General features: G+C 36.5%; 1 long non-coding RNA gene across 1 annotated transcript in view; it reads right to left on the reverse strand.

Annotated features, from left to right (window-relative positions):
• LOC110468856 (uncharacterized) overlaps positions 1–25,941 on the reverse strand; it is a 72,579-nt gene that overhangs the window by 38,087 nt on the left and 8,551 nt on the right. Inside the window, exon 2 of the long non-coding RNA XR_002465159.3 lies at positions 20,407–20,543. This is a non-coding gene — a long non-coding RNA (uncharacterized LOC110468856). The remainder of the gene's footprint in view (positions 1–20,406; positions 20,544–25,941) is intronic.

Below are 25,941 nucleotides of genomic sequence, written 5' to 3' on the forward strand. Positions count from 1 at the left end.
CAGGACAATCTGTGCCTGTTTTGAGCCACTATTTTCATCTGTGAATAAGTAACTGATATTTTCTAGGAGTCATACACTTGGCAAATATACATATATATATGCCAAATATACTCTTTTTTATATATATTTAAAAACAGCTTTTCATCATATTCTCTAACAGATTTTCTGTAAAACCTTTGTAACAGATGATCCACTTTTCTTGGCTTAAAAAAGATGAACCAGCAACAATTCCAAACACAGAAAAGTATATCCACAGCAAAAAAGACTTAGCATGTGGTTGAACACTGTCCCAGCCAGTGCTTTTATGGAGCACAGACCACCATTCCAGGAATTCAAGGAAGCCTGAACAGTATAACAGCAGACTTTGTTCTTGCTAAGCACGTGAAAAACATTGAGGTCTTGCCTGTCCCCCATTCCACAGGCTATGGCCAAATACTGTGCTGATCAGAAGCCAGGCCTCAAGGTAAGTAAGACTGCATTATTGCCATCAGATCCAACTTGTTTTCATCATATTTACTTTCATATTGTTTGATTAGTGGCTGCAGAAGATAGAGAAGTGAGAGAAATACACCTCTTTTTGCACTCTAGTGCAGAGATGGGCAGTCACTTGATCTTCTCATTTTATCGCTCTCATTCCTTATTATATCATCCCCAGTTCTCACATCACAGTGAATTGTGCCTCACCCATGAGCCAGCAGAGTGCCCTTGTGGCCAAGGCCAATGGTATCCTGGGGTACACCAGGAAAAGTATCGCCAGCAGGTCAAGGAAGGTGATCCTGCCCCTCTCCTCAGCCCTGGTGAGGTCATATTTGGACTGTTTTTTCCAATTCTGGACTCCTCAGATCAGAAGAGACATGGAGCTGCTGGAGCAGATCCAGCAAAGGGCTGCAGAGTTCATATAGGGACTGGATCTTTTCTCTTACGAAGAGAGGCTGAAGAAGCCGAGGTCAATCAGTCTGGAGAAGAGATGACTGAGAGGGGACCTGATCAATGTCTATTGATATCTAAAAGGAGAGTGCCCAGAATATGAATCCAAGCTTTTTTTGGTGGTATCAAGCAATAAGACAAGAGGCACTGGGCAGAAACTGATGCATAGAGATTTCTACCTGAATACAAGGGAAATCTTCTTTGCTGTATGAGCAACTGCACACTGAACAAATTTTCAAGGGAGGTTGCGGAATCTCCCTCCTGGAGAAGTTCAAGAACCATCTGGACACAATCCTGTGCCAGATGCTCAAGGATGACCCTGCTTGAACAGGGAGGTTAGTCCAGATGACCCCCTCTGATCCCTTCCAGCATGACCCATTCTGAGATACCGAGATTCATTCTGCAACTATTCCCATTGATATAAATTAAACCATTTTAGAGAAACATTAACGTTAAGGGGGAGAAAAAGAAAAAGAACTACCAGATGGGTAGATGTGCATGTAGAAAGCACTCTGATATTTTATTAATAATCAATGAGGTGCGAGAATGATATGCAAGGGAATCGATTTTCAAGATTGGGAGAATGATGATTTGCAAGATTTTGTTCTTCTGGCAGGTGATTTAAGATATAAACAGAAGATGTCCTCAAATAGTCTTAAGGGTCTGGTTATGTAATAGTACCAATTATGGAGGGTTTTTACAAAAGGCAAGGAATTCAGGTACAAAAGAACCAAGAATGCAATATTCACAAATTCATACCCTTCCAAAAATGGATATTGGAGGCATCCTTTAGAGGGGAAAATGGGTAATACTCCCAGAAAGGCTGCCAGCTATCATTGAAGCCACCCACCATCTGTCAACATGCTGCTAGCAATTTTGTCTTCAAACTAATTAACACCTTAGTCAAGATAGATTCACTTTTGTCTCCTGACTTACCTGGCATCTTTTTTTTATGATTTAGGACAGAAGTTTGAAGAAATTCTGCAATGAAAAACTATATGTGCAGGATGATCACCATGTGGAACAGGACCATTCTCTCCAAGAAAGGCATTATATTTTCCCACAGCTGAATTTACTGAGGAAATTATGACAGCCACATGAATCTGAATCTTGTTTAGTTTCTCTATCTCAGTTCTGCCTTCTCACAACATTTTCAGATGAAACTGTTCATGCCTAAAATGTTGCAGCTACTATTGTTTCATCAGAGTGTGAAGTGTATTTTTGTATAAATTCCATAGTTACTGAAGGCTGTTCATTCTACTGTTGTTCCTTTTCTGACAAATATTATTCATAGAGGATTTATGACTACTATTTAGTATAATATCTCTGGGGTAAAGCATTGCAAGGGTTCAAGGCCTAATGCCCTCCCCCTGACTCAGGATGGATTTTCTTAAGAGAATCTACCAACTCCTCTTAGCTGCTTTTTGAGTTAGAAGACTAAAACTTACAGAGGGAGGGTTTAAAAAATCAGCTCTGATAGATAACACATGTAACATCTTCCTGAGTCATCTTGTTTAGAATATACAACGAGAGAGCTGTCAGACCTAAATAACGTATCATTAAGTTAAGTCTTGTAGTTCTCCAGTTTTATAGATTTTAAAAAGGGTGTCATTTAAACATTGTTTGAATAGCAGGAATGCAAGGGGCTTAAATAATAAATTCAATCTATTTTTTGTTCATTGAGCAAGCAACAGTTGCTGCATTCTGCAGGGGATAGAGAGAAGTCAGTAAAAAGCAGATGAACCTCTCACCATGTCAGACAATTGCATGTATCAACAAGTCTCAATACCAAAATCAGAGCATAACCTTGATAAAGACAAGACTAAGAAAACCAGAAAGATGACTCCTCATATATCTTGAGACTTCATGTGGATGTTCAATCGGTTCACTTCAGTTCTCCTCAGCCTGTGCATCATTGTGTGAAGTGGGAAAGCTGCAGCCCTTCACCTGGCTGGGGAAAACAAAGTACATTTCCCCAAAAGAGTGCACTTCACAAGCTTCAGGAGGTACTGCTGAGACTGTATTCCACACTTGCTTGACAGTGATATGGTCTCCAGCACTACATCTATCAAACATTAATGAAATCATTTTCACAAACCTTTTGCAAGGCAGGGAAACATTATCTCCTTTTTACACATTTCCCTTTACAGAACTGAGCCACAGCAAGATATGAGTGATTTGCCTAGTATAAAATTATAGCCAAGCCAGAAACTGAACCCAAACCTCTCAAATTTCAGAGCACCATTCTCAGAGCATGCAGTTCCAGTCTGATATGCTGGCAGTTTTTGGATTTGCACCAGAAGATTTCTGTAGAATTTTTTTTCTTTTTCAATTGGATCCTGCCTGCATTAGAACAGTCTTTCCCTAGGTTCATAACACTTCCTGGTGTCTACATAAATGAAACGTTTATAGCAGAGAAAAACATTTGAAATTTCACTCTTGCTTACAACTTTCGAGTCCTTCCATCATTGTACGTATAGTTTGGAGCCATTAATCTGTCATTATCGCTGTCATTGTTTCTAACACAACACCTAAATTAGAAAATCTGTTTTGATAAAATCTCTGTGTCTCTCTTCATGACTCCTGAAGGTAAAAATGGTTCCAATGCTGATACCATGTGATGTGTTGAGCACAGGAAACCTTATCAATTGGAGTAACCTTTGCTTTATAAGCTTTAGAAATGCAGCCTATATAACTTCAAAACTTTTACTTTTGCATGCCAAATTATGCATTTTTTTCCCATTAAAAAAATACAGTTTAACCTGAGTAGTCAGCCAAATAACAAGTACAAGTAACACTGGTATATCAGACATTTAAAGGGCTCCTTGTCAAGGAGAGGAATCAGACTCCTCAGAAGCTGTCTGTGTCACCTTTTCAGTGTCACCTTCCTATGAAACAATCCTTCCACTTCACAACAGAGAGGTCCAAATCACCACACCAAATAAAAAAGATGCTCAAATTTGGTGTTTAATTATCCCCATGAAAGCAGTGGGCTCCTTCTGTCTCAAAGAATTCCCTTCTTCATACTGTCATGGTCACCATATGTGAATAAAAATCCAGGCTGGACAAATCACAGAGATGAGGGCTCAGTGCAGGTTTTTGGAGATATTTCTAAACCTGGAAAGTTCAGAAACCAGTGTTCTCTCACTGGTTATTGCTTAGCATGGTAACTTTTAAAATCAGAAAGGAAGGTGGTTACACTGATATTATCAAAAATTTAACGATTCCTCTCTTAAAGATCAATGTTCAGTGTGTTGACTAGAGCCATCTAAAATAATAGGGAAATACCAAATTTTGATCTAAATTTGTTATACAGGTAAAAGAAGTACGTGAGTTATCAACTGACTCTTACCCTGAAATCAGTCTATGGTAAACTGTAATATTTGAAAAAGAACAGTAAAATATGTAACAAAGGTCATAAAAATGCACCTCTTTTAATAGAAAAGGCAGTAAGATTTCACATTTAATTTTGATATTTAGGATGTAATAGTAAAGGCATTCCTATATTCCAACAGCACATACAAACCCAAAGGCTATAATTCTAATTAATTCAATCACTTTGTCTGTGCTTGCTTCTGCTGCTTTTCAGCTACCACTGCTAAGTTATGTGCATTTCAAATTAATATTTCGTTTTCCAAACTGGTTGTTGGCAAAAGGTATGTAATAGCTATTAGCAATATTACTGAATATGACACAGTTAACAAGATAGCAGCCTTAGCAAAACACAGCTTGATGGCACAAAAAAAAAAAAAAAAAAGAAACTTCAGCAAAGAATTGCTGATAAATGAGTGATATTTCTAAATTTAATTTTATTTTAAAGATTAAAGGAAGAATGCACTATAAAGTACTCAATGAATAACATTTGAAGTTGTCTTAGTATTAATATTATCTTACAATCAGTATCTCATATGATTAAAAGCTGTATAATCAGGCTACAAATCAAGAAAAGGATACAAAACTAGAATCAAAATTATCTAGACATTCTGTCCTGCTACTCAGCTTCTGCTGTGGTTGATACCATTTGGAAAAAGTAAAGAATTTTCCTTCCTTCCAGGAAGGAGGAAAGAATTAGAAATGAGCCTATTTGCCAATTAGAAGTATGAATACATAGGAAGAATCAGCACAGTCTGTAGTTTAGAATTGACATAGGTGGAGCAACCAGTTCCCTGAAGCCTCTAACACCAAACATATACTGGGCTGACCACAACTACTAAAGTTAGTAATATAAAGTAATATTCAAATTCCTCAAATTAGATATCACTATAACCTATATACCATCTAGAGTTCAAAGATCCTTTTTACTGATGTATATTTCATACAGTTTCATAAGCCCTTAAACTGATTCTAATATTTGATACATATATATGTGTATGACTCTCTTGAAGCTACAGCTCTTGGCTTGGTATAAGATTGGGTTCAAAAAGGGATTTTCATCATATCAACATTTTAATAAAAATCCTGTACACATAAGGACAAAATTTAAACTGCTCATTTGTCCATCCTTACCAGAGACAGTAGTCCAGGGTGAGGGACACAGTAACTATGGCTAGAATTCTGGAAAACCAAAGGTACCTGACCTTGACTATCCAGTCAGCCACTCAGATTTTATTTCAATAATAGTTTGAGCCTATTCTTAACAATGCCATCTGTAATTATAAGGTTTCTCAGTTTAATTGATTATCAGCTTTTCAGAATTTACAGATTTTGACTGAGGAAAATCTGCCCTAATTTTTGCAATATGTGTAGTCCAATGCTCACTTTGAAGTATACAACATGAAGAGATGTATATCTCCTGGAAAGAAATTTCAGTCACATTTAAATGACATTGGATACAGTAAGCAATACAGGAACAAATGCTCCTGTTATTCTCAACACATTGTTAAGGAGCACTGACAATCTGCTTTATTTACATATGGCATTTCTTTAATGTGTTTTTCATTCTCTGGATTCACTGGCAGGAACTTGGGCTGGAGTTATGATATTTTGCAAATATAAATGCTGGAAAAATGATTTTTACAATGCTTCTTTCTGAATGTTTTTGTGTCAAAAGTATGCTGTTTTCAACAGCAAGCTCATTGTGGATGTCATTCAAAATAACAAAACTGCTTTCTTGTTTCACTGCAATTGTATCTCCAGTGTTTTCTCTTACAGACTGCATTGAAAGAATATATTCTGCAAGGAATATACCAATGTAATACAATTATCTCTTCTACGCATGAGCATTGCATTATCTAACAGAGGAATATTACTGACATGCAGAAAATAAGCAGTCAAAAGTTGAGAAAAATCAGGATTAAGGATGCATATTTCATATCAAATGAGTTCTTTTTTCTTGCAGCAAAGATTAATTACAGTGATTAATTACACTATCACACAATGTCCAAGTCTTGCTTTGCACAGCTATACATAACAGGACAAGTGCAAAATCATTAATTTATAGAGTTAATGAAAGTTCAGAATAAATTTGTGACTTAATCAGAAACTAAATTTAGTAATCTAAATCCTCACTGAAATATTCTGATTTTAATACACAAAGGGCATATGTTATTTGTAAGTCATGACAAAATATGAATTTTACTCCCAAAAATTAGCATTTGACAGGCTTATCAAGCCATTGAAAGCACAGACATAAAGACAGTCAAATAGAGCATTTGGTGTGGAAACCACCAGCATCTGCATCGCTTTTCTTTTTTCATATATATAGGAGATGGAATTAGAAGACTGAAGGGAGAAAGGAGGGAGAGCTGGCTCTTTTTGTTTTTCATTGATATCAGCTATCAAAATGGCCTGTCATGCTCTGATCTCTATAAATGCAAGTTTTACCATCTGGACATGCAGTGAAGACTACAATAAATGGGCCCAGCCCTTATGCTTTTCTGAAATGTGAAGCAATCAGGATGGTGTAAGTAGGAACAAAAATCACAAAATACAAATTCACTGTTTTTTCACCTATTGTCTGAATTGAAGCAGAATTCTGAAGTCTGGGTTTGTGTTTGCTATTTATAGATATTAAAACATTATTAAAGGATATTTCTGCTTTGTTGAGGTCATATCATGCTGGGTCTCTAAAGCAAGTATTTGGCAAAGTATAAATCAAGTAATTAATTTAAACCAAAATGTTATCTAAATGGAATCAAGCACAGAAATATGAGCCAAAACTCCTGGACTCTCTCCTTGACACCTGTTAGGCATGGGATGTGTTAGCTTTTCCTTGAATGAAAATCAGTGTTGGTCTTTTTTGCATTGACACTGGGCTTGTTCTAAGAAGAAAGTCGAGCACATTAATGAGCACATGAAAAACAGCAAATTGAAGTTATTAGGCCTGTTTTTGCATGTTTCTATGTCTGTTGGTCTGGCCTTATTAAACTGCTGTCACTTTCATCAAGACAAAGTGCTTGACAAATTCTACAGAAGACTTCTAAACGCAAAAGATTTTGGACACAAATATTTTAGACAAATTGAAGAGCTCTGGAAAATCTTCTTTTCTCACATATTCATGTTTTCTGAACCATATAAACAGTTGCAAAACCAAATGATTGAGTACTCTGGAATAATTTCACAATGTGGACTGAATTAATTATAGAGATGATAATAAAAAAAGAAAAAATGAGAGATGTTACTGAAAGTAACAGAATAGCAGGAAAACACTGAAGAATACAGAATTCTTTGCTTCAGAAGCTTTTTTGATGTAATGTATTAAGCAAACAAATATTACATTATCCATGCATTTGGAAACATCCAGGATCATAGGAAGAATGTGCCTGCAAAAGAGTAACTATTTACATCACAATAACCATACTTGTATCATCTAGTACTTGAAACTGTCTACACCCATATGTTCTGCCCTCCCTGGACCTTGATTTATTACATATATATTCAGATATGGTTTGACAACTTCTGTTCAGTGTGCAGAAAGATAATTCTTTGGGGAGACCTCATTGTGGCCTTCCAGTACCTTAAGGGAGCTCATAAAAAGGAGGGAAAAGGACTTTTATACAGGCAAATAGTTACAGGAAAAGAGGCAATAGTTTTAAATTGAAAGGGACAGGTTCAATTTAGATGTCAGGAAGAAATTCTTTACTCAGAGGGTGATGATCCACTGGAACAGGTTGCCCAGAGAAGCTGTAGGTGCTGTACCCATGAAAGTGTTCAAGACCTGGATGACCTGGATGGGGACCTGAGCAACTTCAACTAGTGACTGGCACCCTTTCCAGAGCAGAGGAGTTGGAACTAGATGATCTTTAAGATCCTTCCAACCCTAAACATTATATGCTTCTATTATTCTGGGATTCTAGGGTATCATGAGTTTCAGCTGATATTTGTGAACTATAGTTTCCTGTACCTTAAATGACATAGAAACTTTAGGGTTTGAAAGGGACCATCAAGTCCAACCAACAACACAACTACCATGTTTACCATCAAACCATGTCCTCAAGTGCCACAGCCACATGTGTTTTAAATACTTCCAGGGACAGTGACTCCATCACTTCCTTAAACAGTCTGCTCCAATGCTTTACAACCTTTTCTGTGAAAAAAAAAAAAAAAAAATCCTACTATTCAAGTTGTACCTACCTGTACAACTTGAGGCCACTTTCTCTTGTCCTGTCACTTGTTACCTGAGAAAAGGGACTGACACCCACCTGGCTACAGTCTCCTTTCAGGGAGTTGTAGGGAGCCATAAGGTCAACCCTGAAACTCTTTTTCTTCAGGCTAAACAACCCCAGATTCCTCAGTCACTCCTCATCAGACTTGCGCTCCAGATCCTTCCCCAGCTCTGCTGCCCTTCTCTGGACTCGCTCCAGCACCTCAGTGTCCTTCCTGTAGTGAGGGGCCAAAAACTGGACATGGGATTTGAGGTGCAGTCTCATCAACTATTCTAATAATACAGTGAAAAGTATTTCCCCTTAAATTCATGTGCATGTTCTGTCTTGATCCTGCAGACACAGAAGTCTGAGTTTACCCTCTGCAGATGATATTGTCTTTTATACACCACCTGTGACGTGTCGTCAGAAGGTCAAGGAAGGTGTATTGCCATTTTTTTTCTACATTTTCTACATAACTTTGTTTTACCTTTAATTTTCTAAAGTTGTAACTGAAATTCACTGAAATGTATAGTTTCTCAATGCGGTGTCTATTACTATTACTATTAGTAGTAGTAGTAGTAGTAGTAATAATAATAATAATAATAATAATAATAATAATAATAATAATAATAATAGTGTATGCATATAAGTATCTACATAAAATCCTAATACTTTATAGAGTATCAGAGTTTGAAATCTTGCATTAATCTGCCTCCAGGACACATCCCATCACTCTCAGTCGTGGTCTACCAGGTCTACCAGCTTGGCAGGGCAGCATGCAGCAGTTCCTGCACCTCTGCTGCCTTGCACGGGCCTTCCCTGTCCTCACTGCTGCCTTTATAAAGCATATCTCCAATATTATCTGGGGATTTTTATGTATCCTCAGTTTGGCTTCCTTAACTTTATTCCACTTTCCTTTCTTTTTTTTTGGTTTTTTTTTTTTTTTTTGTTTTTGTTTTTGTTTTTGTTTTTTCTCTTTTCACAGACATAGAAATTACCTAAGTTTTCTTTTCTCACCTCCCCATTTGTCTCAGAGACCCAGATGCTCCCCTGATCTCCCTAGCACCCTCTTTTCTCTTTCTCTAACTTCTCTATGTATGGATGTATTAAGAGGCACACCAGGCTCCAAATGTAAAAGAGGAGATAACTACACTGTGATAATCTCTCTCAGAAAAACAGGCTGTGAGAGAAACAAGGAAGCCAATGGACACATATTTAGAAATCTGATACCTATTTCCCTTATTAATTTATGTGCCAATATTTCAGTTTGAGTGTCTTGCTCCAAGGACTGTTTCACAGTGGTCATAGATTTTATGACAAGAACATCTTGCCTTACCACAGGTTAACCCATTCCTGCATCCCTGCATGGAATACCTTCTGGTCTTTACCTCATCACAGGCTATTTTTCACCCTTTTTAGTAATCCATATTAGCATAGATCCAGTTTATCTATACCTGTCATTCCATCTTCTTTCTTATACCTGTAAATTTGCTCTTTTCCTGGAGGCTTTATTTTCCAGTTTCATTGAATGCTTTCCAATTACAGTTCATAATCATCAAAAGCCTTTTTTTTTTTTTTCAAATCTACATGGATTTCTCTTCACCAAACCACAGAACCTGATCAGCTTCATCCATCTGGACTGTCAGCTGTCTTAGTACTACCAGAAACACTCTTTCTCAAAATAATATTCTCTGTTGGTGCCCATGACACCATCTTCTGATTTTCATTCCATTCTTCTCTTTCCAACTGTTTCTTTGGCACAGCCTTTAGAAATCCTCCTCTGTCTTGTCATAATTTTCATTGACATTGTCTGTTTTTTCATCTCTTCTTTCTATAATTTAGTATTTTAAATTCCAACTACAAAAAAAAAAAAAAAAACCCAAAACTCAAAAACCAAGAACAAAGAACAAACCACAAGCAACAACAAAACAAAGACTTCAGAGTCCCCCTCTAATTCTATCTCTGACACATTATCTTGGATTTTTATCTCTTATCTTAAACTTCTCATTGCAAAAACAGACCTCTGTGTTGGCCCCATCAAATTGTGTACTGAAGGAAGTTCTTGAATTTGACAATCCTCAAGATAAAATGACAGAAAATTTAGGTCATGTGTCCATGAGAAACAGGCCAGCTAGACTTCCTTTTTGCAGGGTGGTTTAAATCAAACAGTTTAGAAAAGCTAGTAATTTATATCTGGACTGTTAGTAGAAGGAGGAGATGGAAAAATAATCAGATGCCTCCTGTGCAGAGTATTTTGAACTTATGAGTGATCTCAAGCCATGTATTCCATTAGTAATCACAGTCATGGGGTGCTATGAATTTAGAAAGGGCAATTCAGGAGGTTGCTGATCCATCTGTCCACACCGTGTTCCTGCCAAGCACCCCGGCCACAACAGTGGCAGAAAAAAAGAAAATATGTAAGCAGTTGCCATGTGATTTTAACCACAAGCAAGCCTGGAATCACAGCAGTACAACAGGTTGAACTGCAGTGAGCAAGGCACACTAACACATCTGCTTCTGCCTTACTATACAAAATATCCCCTACAGGTGGTGAGAAGGAAAGTGAACTACTAGGGAAAAAGGATTATTTTAAGTCAGAGTAGCTTTTTGCCTTCCTGAACTTGAGTCAGAATACCACCGTTTCTTCCTTTCACACTCTTCCCTGCTACCCTCAAGGCATCAGTGTGGCTACTTGAGTCAGTGCCAGGACAAGTAGACCAAAAGGGGAGCCCACACATACAGTTTTACTGAATTTTTCACTGCCTATTGTTCATCAAGGGGAGGAAAGAATCTGTACTCAAGTACCTTGCTTAGTGATCCACAGCACTTTAAGTCTATTCTGTATTCCCTGACCCAAGACAATCCAGGCAAATCTGCACCCTGGCTGATGTACCAGGAGCAGGATGCTCTCCTGCAAGCCCTCCCAACACCCACAGAGATACTACCAGACTATTAGTACATAAACTAATTATTAAAGATGTATCTTTTATACAGCTTAAAAATGGCAATGACTTGTACACAGTGTTAATTAAAGCTAATTTCTTTATGTGTTTGCAGGCATTAGTGCTCATTGCCGAGGAATTCATTATTTATCTACTTAAACAGTCCTCTTGTTCTTGGCATAGGGTAGCACCAGATGAAAGGTTAATTTTTGCGCATTTAGAGTTTGATGAGGGCAGAGTAAGCATGGAAATTAATTTCAGCGAGGTAGCAAAACAATAGGAAATGCACCTGTACAGCAAAGTCCTTTGCTCTTTTGACTAATAAGAATTCATCATTTTATGGAATGAAATTCATGGTTGGAGTTATGCCTGATAGGTTATGTGATAAAAGCTCATCTGCAAGCCCAGAAAGAAGCACAGAGGTACAACTGTCAAAAAGTCCCTGGACTCTTTTGTTAAGCATTTTGTCATGCAGCAAGTTCTTCTGTGCCCTCCTGACACAGTAGTTCAGCTTGGTAGAAATATCTTGTTCTTCTTGAGTGCTGATGAGAAACACAGATTTCCCAGAGAGGAATACAAGAGCCTGAGATAGACCAGTGAACCAGTAGAAGGAAAATAGGAGGGCTTTGCTTCAGATCCTGCATCTCCTACAAGACGCAAGGATTGACCCCTTGGAAGCCTTTGGGCTGGGACTTCCAAGAGAGTGTGAAGACTGATCACAAATGCAGAGAAAAAAAATATCTCTGAATGAAGCATGGCCATGTTTAGGTATTTGCTAACCTGGCTAGTCCTTCATTTCAGCCAGTGCAATAAACGGAACACTCAGCATGGGCAAAGTGAAGTGTCAAGAACAGTAAACAAAGGCAACTGATAAATGATGTGTTGGAAGTAGGAAGCCACTCCTGTAGAGAGCGAGGCCAGCAACATGGCTGAAAAGAGGAGCATAAAGCTGGTGCTGGTTTTGAACAATATTTGCGTTTGCTTTCTCCAAACATGTGTCATTATGAGAAATTTAAGTGTGCTGTTTATTCTCAGCATTCCCCTTTGGTTCATTTTCATTGCATCATATGGTAATAATTTCTTATTGCAGAGCTCCTCAAAGAGATCACACAGTTCAAATTGCAAATTTGCAAACAGAAAGCTGACAGTGAGATCTGTTTGCTGCACTTGCTGGAACTTAAAGAACTTGACAGAATTGTTTTAGTTTTTCAAATTTTTTTTCCTAGCTAGGAAAATGAAGCATTTAAGTGCCAATACAAAGGAAAGCATTTTGAAGTTCAAGGGCTTTTTGATAAATGACAGAAGATATAAATGACTTAAAGCTATTATTGCATTTCCCCTGCAGTCTAGTGCTGTTTGTACTAAAGAGATAATTGTTACTAGGAATCCATAAAACCCACTGTGTTTGATTCTCAGTGAGAGAAATCGAACATGCTTAAAAGACAACCTTACGAGAAACCTGATCAACTCTATTTGCATAACAAATGCTTGGCAGCCATTTTACTTGCAAATAATCTAATGTGTGATGACTTTAAATTGTAGAAAGGAGTTTCTTATACAATTATCTGCTAAAAGAGAGAAACCTAAAATACACAATTATTGTTAAAAGATACTGAGGAATCAAATAATCCAGCAGTCAATTTGACATGCTATGACTGCATTTCTTGTTGGGAGACGTGAGACATGGCGTGTGAGTTTTGACTTCTTTCAGGTATCAAATATTCTCTTTGTAACAATTATTTGTGAAGCTTCTCTATTACCAAAGTATAAAAGTTTTGACATATTACAACTGTTTTATTTCCCACAAAGCATCCTGAGAATGCTCCTGTCATCTTTGCCTAGAAACTGTTGAATATTATCATGCTATTTCTGTGGGGCACGACTATTAAGGGATTTTCTTAGTAGATGACAAAAATTTTGAATTATGGATGGGACTCTGCAGAATTTAACCTAAATGATAAGTATTAAGAAAAAACTAATCCTAAAGAATTTTATTTTTTTAATGGCAAGTAGAGTAATTAATTCACACATATGAATAGCATTTTTGTGCTTTTTTTAAATTTAGGAAGCAACATATAAATAATTTGGTTTTTTTACATAACAAGCATTGATGTTTTACTTAAAGAAATAAAAGTAATATTGTTAGCTGAGATTTTGTTCAGACAAGAATACTGCAACTTCTTGGTTAATCTGAGCAAAGAGGTACATATTTTATGTCAAGATGAATTTTCTAGAGGCTGAATTTTGAAATCAGCTTTTAATCTTTCCTTTGGAAACACCTCTTTTCAAATGAAATTAAGACTAATGAATATAAGGATAGGAATTTACATCTAAATATACAAAAAATACCTCAGTAACTGAATTCTGAGGAATTACGTGCATCATGTCATTCTTCTTTCCATTGACATTAACAGTCAAACCTTCTGGATGACTTAGCATTTAAAACATCAAATAAATTAATGAAAAAGCCCATAAGTTAATGCAAAAACAGCTTTATGATCCCTCATACAGACAGTTAGACATGAGGTGAAAGACTGACATTAAAATTTTGATACATATTATACAATCATGCATTAGGCTGGACAAGAATGAAACAAACTCCCAAAGGAAATGCATTAATACCAATGTTGAAGGGTATATGAAAGAGTTATGAAACTTTCTTCTTTCCTTTTATATTCGCATCAGTAACTCAGCTTAAGATGCCATGCCCTGATGTAGTCCCAGCAATATATCTAAATGCTGTCATTATATGTAATAACTTATTTCCATATTTGGCAGAAACTCTCAGTAGTGTTCTTGTCTGCAGCTTCAGATCTCAGTACAGTAGTGCCATGAGATTTCAGTTGCAGAATTTAAACTTCCATCTTTGTACACAGATCTTGAACAAGAGTTTACTTCATCCTTAAAATGTCAGAGTTCTGACTGTAGAATGCATTCAAAAAAGGATATGCTAGCTGGCTCTCCAAACCAGCAGAGGTTAGTACATCCTAGGAGCTGATCCAGTCCAACAAGTTCCCAGAATTGTTCCCAACTCTGACAGTTACTGAGGCACACAAATCTGAGTAACTGATTTATGAAGAGTTGGAGCATTTCCTCTACTTAATGAAAATGAGGAATAATGAAAGGTGGAGTGAAGGAGGTTTCACACTTGAGAAATGTGTAAGAGGAGGAATAACTTAAAAGTGGGATAAGAATATTTTCCTGCTGTAGCTTCTAAGCCTTGCCAGTCTCTTTCTAAAATTTGATAGGAAGCACAAAAAGCGGTGCAGCCAGTGAAACATTGACTCATCTCACCTCTCCCTTACAAATTTTTTAGCCACCCATTTTGCTCCCACCTATTTCTCTCACCTGTCCTATCACACTGCTTTACAGATAGCAAACTGAAAGGAGTCCAAGACAGGAAAATTAAATAGCATCTATAGTTCTGAAGAACCTTAAGCTCTGACTGCTGACAAAACAGTTTTGAATGAGAAACAGAAAAATAAAGTAAGCTAGTGCATTTTCTTCTTTTTGTATAATCCTTGTGAAATAGAGATATTATCTTTGAATTTCAAAAAAAAATAAAAGAGATGGATTGCTTTCCATAATCATTTTAAGAGGGCAAGGACATAAAAAAGTATCCACATGGATTGAAACCATAAAACTTTACAGAAACTTGCTGTCAAATGAAGAAAAATTGCCTTATTTGGCATAAACAAATTTCTAACAAAGAGAAAATTCACAGTAAAAATCTAAGAGACATTAAGAAATACCAATACTTCTTTGAATATTCTTGCCTGGTTTTGTTCCACTTTTCCTGGGCTTGAGTCTGTTTAATTTAAGCAACTGAATAATCAGCTTATTTTCTTTGCATTTTTAAGTTGAGGAAAACAGGTGAGATTTTTCCTCCACAGCTGATGTATTTCCAAGCTTTCTGAACCCTCACATGTTTCTCCTACAGAAAAAAATCATCATCTGCAAAGAATTAGCCTCTTACAAGGCTACTGCCAAAAAGAGACTTGAAAATTTTGCTGACAGAGCAAGAATTAAGAATTTCTGACCTTCAGGCTGCCTGTCATGGTAAGTCAAGGAATACTTTTAAGCATCAGATATGCCCCATCAGAAATGTTATTTGTCTGTGAGAGATATTTCTATTATTCCCTTAAATTGATACCAAATATTTCATTGACTGAAAAGCAAGTTTTTTCATGCAAAGCATTAATTACTTTGTTCTTGACAAAGCATTGTAATACTTGGGGCTAATTTTTGCTTCCTTCCAGCTGATGAGAACATGAATTTAAAGTACCTTCTAGCTACATAAAGAGTGTTTTACTGCACAAGTACACATTTATAAGAGTAGCAGTTAATTAAATGTCTGAAAGTCTTTTTTCTATCCTTGCCTGTTCTGCATAAACTCTCTCCATCAGACAAGAGCATTCTTTACACAACTCTGTTCTGGTAGAACTATTTATGCATTTTCACTTTTTCAAGCAGTATAAGTAGATACCCACAAAATCTTTAACATCAAAATTTTTTCAATAAGTTCTAAATTTGCTTTTATCATTCTTTTATTCTTTGGATTGATTTTATCAATAAAGAATCTAGCATGGTCCCAGACATTTGTCACAAGCATAAATATATTATAAAATTATTTAGAATAGCACACATGGGTGATATTAATACAGCTTTATTATATTTTAAATGTTTGGGTTTTGTCCACCTGACTACTATGCCATACAGTGACAGCAAACTAAACTGTCGTAAGCTCATTAGGGTTTGATTTTTGCCTATAATGTCTTCCTTTACTTCTTGGGTTACTTATTAATAAATGTCTCAATATCTACCCTCTTCAGGGATAATGTCAATATAGAACTGTTGCAGCTGAGTTTGAAACACGGAATCAAATTTATGCCTTCAGGAGACAACGGTATGTTCCAGGTCAGGTCTGATCTAGATTTAAATCTTTTACTGCAAGTCACAATGAGAAAACTTATCTTTAAAAATAGCAGACATTAAACTGAATTTGTTTCAAATATAGCATACTTTAAAACATAAAACATACATAAAACATACAAGACAGTGAGAAAGTACTTATTTTCTTCTTTTTTAGAGACTCTCCAAATACCAAGCAGAAAGCCTAACTTTTCTTGAGTGAATTTGATTAAAAATGTAGGGGAAGAAAAGAAAAAGGAGTGTATGATTAAATAAATAACAGAACTTCTCTGTCCCACTTTCTTATGTCCCTGGTGCAGTTACTTCATAAGATCTGCACCTAGTCAATCATCTTTCCACTTTGGCCCTACCTCCTCAGTTCACTCTTGAGGGCATTGGGGAAGACAAAACATCAAAACTTTTACAAAAGTTAAGAGGTACACCTGCTTCTGTGATTAAAAAAAAACAAAGATTCAGCAGAGTCATAGATGGAAACAATATCAGCCCTAGAGAATTTTACTTGCTTTTCCCACTTTGTCTTTTAGACATCTCCTATTTTTTTCTTCTACTTCTGACTGGTAAAAAATTATTCAGGCTCATTCATCTTACCACATAACAGCTGAAGAGTGAAACTGTTCAGAGGAATGTTTGCAAAGACAGCTTACTGCAATATATTTCATATACTATGATCTAAAGCAACCATAACGATCCACAAATTCAGTGAAGTCATTGTCTAGCAAAGAAAACCATATTGAAAATTGTTGTAACTATTTGCAAGAATATGACATGTCTTTTGGTTGCAGTTTCATGCTGAGAAATCCAGTAAACAACATGGTGCCTTCCAACCAGCAAAGTGTTCCTATTTAGTTAAAAACTATGGATCAAAGTTCCAGCTTGAAAGAAGGACATGTCTATTAGATCAGCTTCTAACAAAAACACAGCATTTTTTTGAATAAATGAATTTCTAAAAGTGTCAGTGGCATCTATCAGTCAGACAGGTTGGTTGGTTAAATATTCATAGGAACTTTGCAGTAATCCTTAAACTCCTTAAGCCTTTTGAATTTTCAGATCAGCTACTCCATTCAGATTTGCTGGCAGCACTGATTTCTTTCTAAAAGGAGCCACAGAAAATGGTAATGAATCATGCCATTGGTAAGTTTTCATTATTCATCTTAAACATTGCAAATTTTCACTTTACCCTAAAACATAATGAATTAATTACTGTCTGGTAAACTTGCACAGCATATATTGGCCATATTTTGTGCTCCTACACTAATTAATTCAAGTAGTCTCAGATACATCTATTTCAGACCACAAAATAATAATAATTTAGGTTATTATGAGTAAAATTACAATACATCAAAGAGTCTTGATGTTAGTAGAAAAATAACTCCTAAGATTTTAAAGTAAAATCTTAATATTCTTGTTTATATATATATATTATATATTATATATATATATATATATAATAAAACCTGAGAAAGCCCTATGCTACCCTGCTGGAACCCAAATGATTGTATTATAAATTAGTTATTTGAATAGGTGAGCATTGGAATAGAAAATACAAAGGCCTGAGTAGCTTATTTCTAAAAGTAGACCTGAAAGACATCAATGATTAAGACAGATTTTCATCGGAGAACTGTGTCTTGTTAAATATAGGCAACAGTTTATATTAGGAAGTCTGGTTTTAATTTGCATATAATATCTCCATAATTTAGTTATAGGTTTGACTTTCATGTGAGTCTGAATTTGTCTGAAAACTTTCAGCACGAAAAACCCCACAGAGAAAATAACACTATGGCAAATGTTGTGTTCCATGTTATCTTAAAATTGAAATATAACAGTTCTGATATTCGCTTCATTTACAATTTAAAGCAGCCTATTCAAACTCGTCAGAAGAGCTATTTAACATTGCAGGTGTGTGTGCTGTTTTTTCCTCATGTTCCAGCAGGTTTTTCAAAGTAAGTAAAAGTACAGATCCCTAACGACATGGGTTACTGTACAGTCAGCAGATGGGCTTCATGTCCCCACTTACCACAGTTTCTCTATGGTCTTGCTAGCCATGACTAGTAAATTAAACATGCTCCTAACCATTTTCTGCAAATGAATGTATGCCACAGAAGTGCAGAACAGATGAGCAAAAGATCATTTAGATGATCAAACACTGACTTAATAGAAAGGAGTTATACCTGATTAAAGTTTTGTATCACTTCCTTTGCTATGGTGGAGACTCTCCCAGACACAATTTCTATTCTGGCAGGACCTAAAGGAGGTTAATTGGCCAACAGAAAGAATAAGGGGTGTACAAGGCTCTAAATGTTCTCAAAATGCTTTTCTCCTGCCTTGTTACACCCTAACATCCAGAGTGTTTTAAAAGGGTTAAGTGCTTTGACACCACGGGGTAGAGTGCAGGAGAAGACAACAAACTTCTCAGGAGGTTGAATTGCAAACTTCTTGCAAACTTCAGAGAGCAATGGTCTTACAAATTTTAAATCAACGTCCAGTTAAAGTAAGGCACTCCACAAGGCACTGACTTGGCAAACTCTAAGTCATCCAACTTTAGGTTACACAGATTTTGAGAAAAGAACATTAGGAGAAGAAAGAGAGAGAGAGAGAGAGAGAGAGAAAAGAGAAGTCCTAGGAAGATAAGTTCCGGAAGGGGATGAAAGCTCTGGGAAGAGAAGTTCTGGGAAGGGAAGTTCTGGAAAGCAAGAAAAAAAGCAAGCAAGAAAGCAAGCAAGCAAGAAAGAGTATCTTGGATCCAAACACAATCCAGCTCCTATAATGTCTGAGGCAGTAGGACATATCAAGGGTGCAAACCTGCTTCATGGCCTTTTATCTGCTCTGGTCCTGCCCCACAGGAGGGGCTTTTGGTGTACCAGTGGCTTTGCAGCCACCTTGGAGCTGGGCCAGAGGCCCCAGTGGATGGAGTGTGGAGCACTGCACTGCCTCACCTTCACTGAACTTGCCCTGCCCCTCTTCATCTGCATACTTTTAGTTATTTTGAGCCACCAATCATTTCTCTGGTCCCCTACACTCCTGTGGGGAAGTGATTGCTGTACAATAAAAATTAACAATTTTCTACAGCTTTATAGACATGTGAGCACATTTTAAATATTTTGTAGCAGTGGATGCTAAGCAATTCCTTCTTTCCACAACCACTATTTCAATTTCCTAGCGTTAGGCAATTTGACCAAGAAAACTTTCCCTTTTCCTTCTTCCAGCTTTAAGCACTGCCTCTGGGGAAGACAGATTCCTGTCCTGCCGACAGGACAAGCTAGATTGTCACCTAAAATTCCACACAGCCATGATCCTATTATTTTCCTCTTCTAAGAGTCTTCTAAAACATTTCTGCTTAATAATGGCTTCATTATGACTTTTCTGAAACCTTAGATAATGATAACTTTCAAAGTAGAAACACTTTGCACATTGACAATGGAATGATGAAGAGCCTCATAAAATAAAAAGAAAAAAAAAAACACCTGAAACCTACACCACACTTCACTTGCTTTTTTATCTCTTCTTCTGTGAGAGATTTTTGACTGGCTGCAATTTGCTTTCTTCTCGTGTCCTGCAGGGGACAGCAGATTTGTAGATGAACTGATTAGGCAGGCAGAGATGCTTCTCTCGTTCCTCTTATTTTTCTCTGCCACCTCAAGTGAAGCAGGAGTCACTCTCTCTGGCAGTGTTGTCACTGCTGACTGTGGCCCCAATGATTCATTCTTTTGAACAAGTACTTTGTGTTTCTAAGCACCCCCACAGGACCTATTCAGCCACACTTGTCTTATTTTGCAGAACCTAAAGCATTAATCCTGAAATCTATAATGTTTTTTCATATGATAGTAATAATTTTAAAAACTAGAGATTAGAGAAAACTCTTAATTCAGAAAGAAAAGCATAACAGCTGTAATTACCAGGAGACCAAATTTCTTTCTCCAGTTTCTGAGAGTTAAAGTCACCACTGGGTTCTCTGGAATATGATATACCAGAGAACACATTTCAGAAAGCACATAATCATTTTCTGTAGCGCTGAGCAGCCATACCTTTCCATGCCAGTGGGACATCAAGTTTATTTGGAAGAAAGACATGTAATGCAATTTGCTTTCACACTGCTTTCTGTCTTTAAGGTCTAACTTCCTCCTTCTGGCTGCTTGGACCAGATCATCCATCGTTCTGCATTCTGGAAAATAAAAACAAATACGTTTCAGGAGCTGCCTTCAGGTATATATGAATGCCAGTATATCTCCAAATAACCTTCTGAAATAGTAGTCAAACACTGTATTTGCTGTCAGATGCTGTTCTATTGCATTTGTTCATGATACAACATGGCTGAAGTAAACATGAAAAATTTCAGTCAAGCACCATGCATCCTTTAAGGCTTGAAGGAATATTTCTCACAGCAGTTTCTGAGGTTCATTAGTACCAATTCCTTTGCCTCCATGATGGTTAGAGGGTGTCTGAGACAATATTTATAGGGAATAATACTATCCTTTATCAAGTGATAAAGTGGATAAAGCTGTCTTGAGGCATTGTTCTATTAATTGATTTCTGCCTGTTCTCCTATTCAGCTATAACTTTTTTACCTCAACATCTATTTTTGAGTCTGACATTGCTTTTCCTTACACAGCACTTCAGTTCTATATCCATGAGTATTTGGATGGAACAAGGATAGTCCTTTTAAAGTTATCATCCGAGTTTGAAATGGAAAGATATTTACACTATGTATACATACATCCTATTATCTTCACAAGTTCTGCCTGGAGGGTAAGAGATCTACACACAATTGATTACTTGAAAATGTTTACACTAGAGTGATCTTCACACAAACTATCCAGGGCCTAAAAATAAAAAAAGCAAATCCCATGTACTGTACCACTGCATCCTCTAATCTGGGGCCAGTGGAAGAGAAGGCAGGACTTTTAAAGACAGCCCGCAGTGGTGTGATAAAGTAAATCATTCATTGGGGATTGTGTGTCTCATTAATTACATAAATTACTCAAAATGCAAGTTATCCCCCAAAACAGGGACGTAATTACTTATTCACATTTTCTCACTCTTTTCTGTGAGTAGATATACCTAAACAGTAGAATTTTTCTTCCAAAATATAGATGCTTGAAAACTGGATGTTCACCTTTGCTAATTACAGAAGCATAGACCAGTTTGAGTTGGAAAGGACCTTTAAAGGTCATCTAGTCCAACATCTGCTGAAATCATCAGGAGCATCTTCAGCTAGGAGAGAGAAACAGCAACCCATCTGAAGATAGCCCCCAGAGCAGGCTATCTAGCAGGAATTGCCATGTAGAAACAATTATCCCTCTCCTGTGGCTACATGCAGGTTAATTGGGGTCTGAATAAGGGCAGAATGAGTCTGGATAAAAATGTCTTTGTTCATTTCTGTGTATCCAGAGATGCTTTGACTATACAGAAGGAGAGCAGTGAGCATATTCCTGCCTACAGGGACATGCAATCAAACTGCAGAATTGCTTTCAATAATCATCTGTAAGAATACAACAAACTTAGCTCTGTCACCCACTCAAAACTGCACAGAAAAAAAGCTTCTGTGCAGATTCACAAGATGTTCTTAACTGTTATTAAAAATCTTCTGATAATGACTCAATCAAATGAGGAACTACATATACATAAAATTGTAGCAAATGAATTAAAACAAAACAAAAAAAAAAAGAAATGAAAGAGACTGTCTATTTGAAATCAAGTCAGGAATTGTGCTGTGCATCTGTAAATTGCATTTCTATTTTTTTAAAAAAAGTCTGTAATATTCTGTATTTTTAAAATATTTTAAAATAATCATTATTTATTCTAGTAGTTGTGGGAAAGGATTTTTTCTGCTTTTTCATCATCTACAAAAATGTGCTGTCCAGTCCATTTATCAGTCTTTGCATATGCTTTTCCATCATCTTCAAGAACTATAAGTGATACCATGCCCCAAACTCCCATTTCTGATGCCCCACTAAAGAAAATCTCTAAAGGTCATGTAATGAACTAACCAGTCCTTACATGAAAATCATCCATGCATGTGCAGCCCTTCATCCACTAAATACTTGTAAAATCATACTGCTTGCTTTGTTCTAAAAAACTCATTTTTGAGGTGCTAATGTTGGTGCTTACTATATACGTGACACATATTTCAATGTGGTAATTTTATTTTGTCAGTACGGTTTCTTCTCAATATTTGCATCTTACCTCTAGAATCACTACCAAATACTATTTCATGAAACAACAATTCTGTTAATCATCTACATGACTTTAGCATTTTAAGAACAGAGAGGTTAAGACTTAAGATATCAAATATAGCAGCAAGATAATTTCTAAAAAATAATTTCTAGCCTTTCCAGCCTTCCAAATAAGTCCTATCACAACTGATTAAAGAAATAAAAAATATTATTCAGAATTTTAGATCCTTTTAAATACAGAAAATATAAATACTCTCTTTACCACTATACCTTATTGAGTGAAAAGTATTGAATGACTGCTGTCTTTCCCTTTTTTTGGTAGTAAGGCCATTAATAAAGGGAAAAAAGAATCTTATTTACTATACAGCAAAATGTCTCAATTATGAACCCTTTGAACATCCTTTGGATAGAAAATTCCCCTAACTGAAGGCTTACAACCATGTGTAAGGTAGGGTTCCAGAGACAGTAAGAATTCAGTCTATGAAATATACCACATCTGGTTTTGAGGCTTTTTTCCCTCATCTTACCTGTTAGTTGTGATGAAGAAAATATGCAACCTACATCAAACTTTCTCATGCAAATTTTATGGGAACAAATTTGAATAATACAGAAATTGTCCAATCTTGTGATATTCAGTGATGATCAATTACCCTCAGGAAGATAGTATCCCCTGTGAAAGTGTCAGTATTAGAACTGCATAGTAATGCCATTTTTAAAGGTAGATAAAACATATTCAAGCTCCATTGGACTCTATTTTAAATAAAAGTATTCCCTTTACAGGAATAAGAGCCAGTTAAAAGATATGAGTAAAGATGGGAAAACAGATTTGAATTAATCCAATTCCCTTATAGGCTTATTTTCTGTATTTCTTGTAGAAGTACAGAAATCTTAATTTATAGTAAGTGACAAGCACATGAGTTAAATATGGGGGACACCCTGTGGAAAAATGGCAATATTTCTTGCTTTGCAAAGCACTTAGTGTTAGCCTGTATTTCCACTTAATTAAAAAAAAAAAAAAAAAAAAAAAAAAAAAAACCTGAATTTAAGCACATTCTCAAAGTTAAGTGCTTGCTTGAGTGCTTCCCTGAATTGAAGCCAAAATTAAGGATATTTAAAAAACTAATAAAGAGGATAAAGGAGGAAACAGAATTATTTGAAATCCATCTAGCATGCCTTCCTCGAGAGCTTGTGAAGCCTCAATTTAATACCTATGTATTTCTGACACCAACACAGTAGCACCACAAAAATAAATCTGTGAAAGCTCATAAAATTAAATTTTAGGGCATAAAACCAGCATGTGAATAGCTTACTTCATACCCTAGAAAGCCAAATCTGACTTAGCTGGGCTAGAAAAATCAGAATATAATGAGGAAAAACTTGAATAGGAGTTTTCACCAAAGGCATTAGAAAGAGAAATTGTACACCAGTGATGTTGTAGTTCATGAAATGGAGCATTTGTCTTTGTTTCATAGAACAAGTCATCTAATGAAGAAGTACATGTCTGTGGTTAGTGACAGCTGATTTAAAGACATGTATCATTCATGTTAGTTTATGTAATCCTGGTTATGTGGCATAATTCATATTTTTAAATATTCTTTTGACAGCTAGAATATGCACTGTCATTTGAAATTATGCCTGTCCAATCTGAAATATTCGAAGCAGATGGAAGCAGCATCCATCTTCACCTGATTTCTGATACAGCTTAAAGAGAAGAATTTTTTCTCTCAAAGGAGTATGCTGCCCTGGTGGTGCCTCATAGCAGGCCAGACACCACAGACAGCAGGCTCCATAATTAAAGATGTATAATTCCTTTCACTTCCATCCCCATTGGATTTCCTAATGCCTGACCTCACATAGCAGAATTTCACAAATTCTATTTCTTCTGAAAGAATGGAGCACGTGTTAGAAAGGTACAACATCTGCTATCAGCCATGCAAGTTGGGGTGGGTTGTTTGACTTGGAAAGCGTACAAACACATTTCTTCAAAAGCTGAGTTTGGCTTGCAATCTGAGGCTTAAGTACATTTGGAAAGCCTGGTAGGATCTTTTAGTAATTGCTCAGAAATCAACCAGAGCATCTGTGTTTCTTGGTGTATATCATAAAGTTAGTTCTGTCAATTATTTATTCTGCATTGCACTGGGAGTTAAGAACACTCCAGTACAGATGGCCATACCCCACCTGCAAACATATCATCTTCAATATGGTGGTAGACATAATAGTGAGACCAAAAAATCCAAAAGGAAAACAGTCAGCAGGTTGTGAAAATTAGTATACCATCAGGCAACATAAAAGTCATTATATTTTTCCTCTTTCTAAGAGGATAAGAAAACATTTTGGACTCACCATTTTTCCAAGTGCAGATCCAGCAACTCTGGTTGTACCTTTGCTGTATTGCTGACTGTCACATGTCCTTAACCTAACCACAATCCTCTCTGAGTTAGGAAAAACCTTTCTGATTTGAGCCAAATAGATGCTCTTTTTAATGCAGATGCAAACATTTTCATCTGAAACTGTAATTTATGCTTGCACATTTTGGACTGCTGTGTGAGGAGCCCTATGGGGGCACAAGGAAGAGGGTACTGCCTGAGGCAGAGGCTCAGAGCCTGGCAAAAAAGGCTTTTGTGTGCAGAGAGAGAGTCAATAGCATCCATGGCTACAATCTCTTGATAAAATACTCCACAAGTGGAAAAACTTCTACAAGAACAAGAAAACCAAAAGGTGTCCCGTTTTCCCACTCCCCAAGAGACAAGTAAGCAAGCTACAGCTGAGACTGAGACCCTAAGGGTCTGCTTTAATATGGGGCTAAAGGTACAGACACCAAACTAGTTTGTCTAATTTTGGTGAGTTACCTCTGTGTGCAAAGATCAGTGTTGCAATCAATCCCAGTAGCAATGCCATTGCCCAGCTGAGAAAAGCTCATTTTACTCCAGGAAACTACTGCTAAACATGACACAAAGCCCCAAGCATAAAGCAGCATACCACACTTTGATTTCAATAGGTATCAACCCCATATTAAGAGGGAGAAAATGCAGTTTTTACTAAAGCATAGTTATGCCAATAAAAAAAAAGACCACCCCACCTTGATAGCAATTTATACTAGATGACAGTACACTCTAGAGAAAATTTTGTCCTGTGTCTTCAAATTTACTGATACTGTACACTGTATTTTAACAAGTTCATGCATATAAATGGTCTAATTCAAGAGATTTATATGGAAGACTAACAGTTTACAATTATTTGAAACAACGTAAGAAATACCTTCCTTGTCACATACTTTCACCAAAATATTTATAGACATTTTTCTTGCCACAAACATAATATTTTATCCACATTGTCTGTACTCAGAACAGCTTTAAGGACATGTCTCCCTCTGCAAATAAATTAACT

Source organism: Lonchura striata, chromosome 3, assembly GCF_050655825.1.
Source record: "Lonchura striata isolate lonStrDom1 chromosome 3, ASM5065582v1, whole genome shotgun sequence".
NCBI classification, from domain to species: Eukaryota; Metazoa; Chordata; class Aves; order Passeriformes; family Estrildidae; genus Lonchura; species Lonchura striata.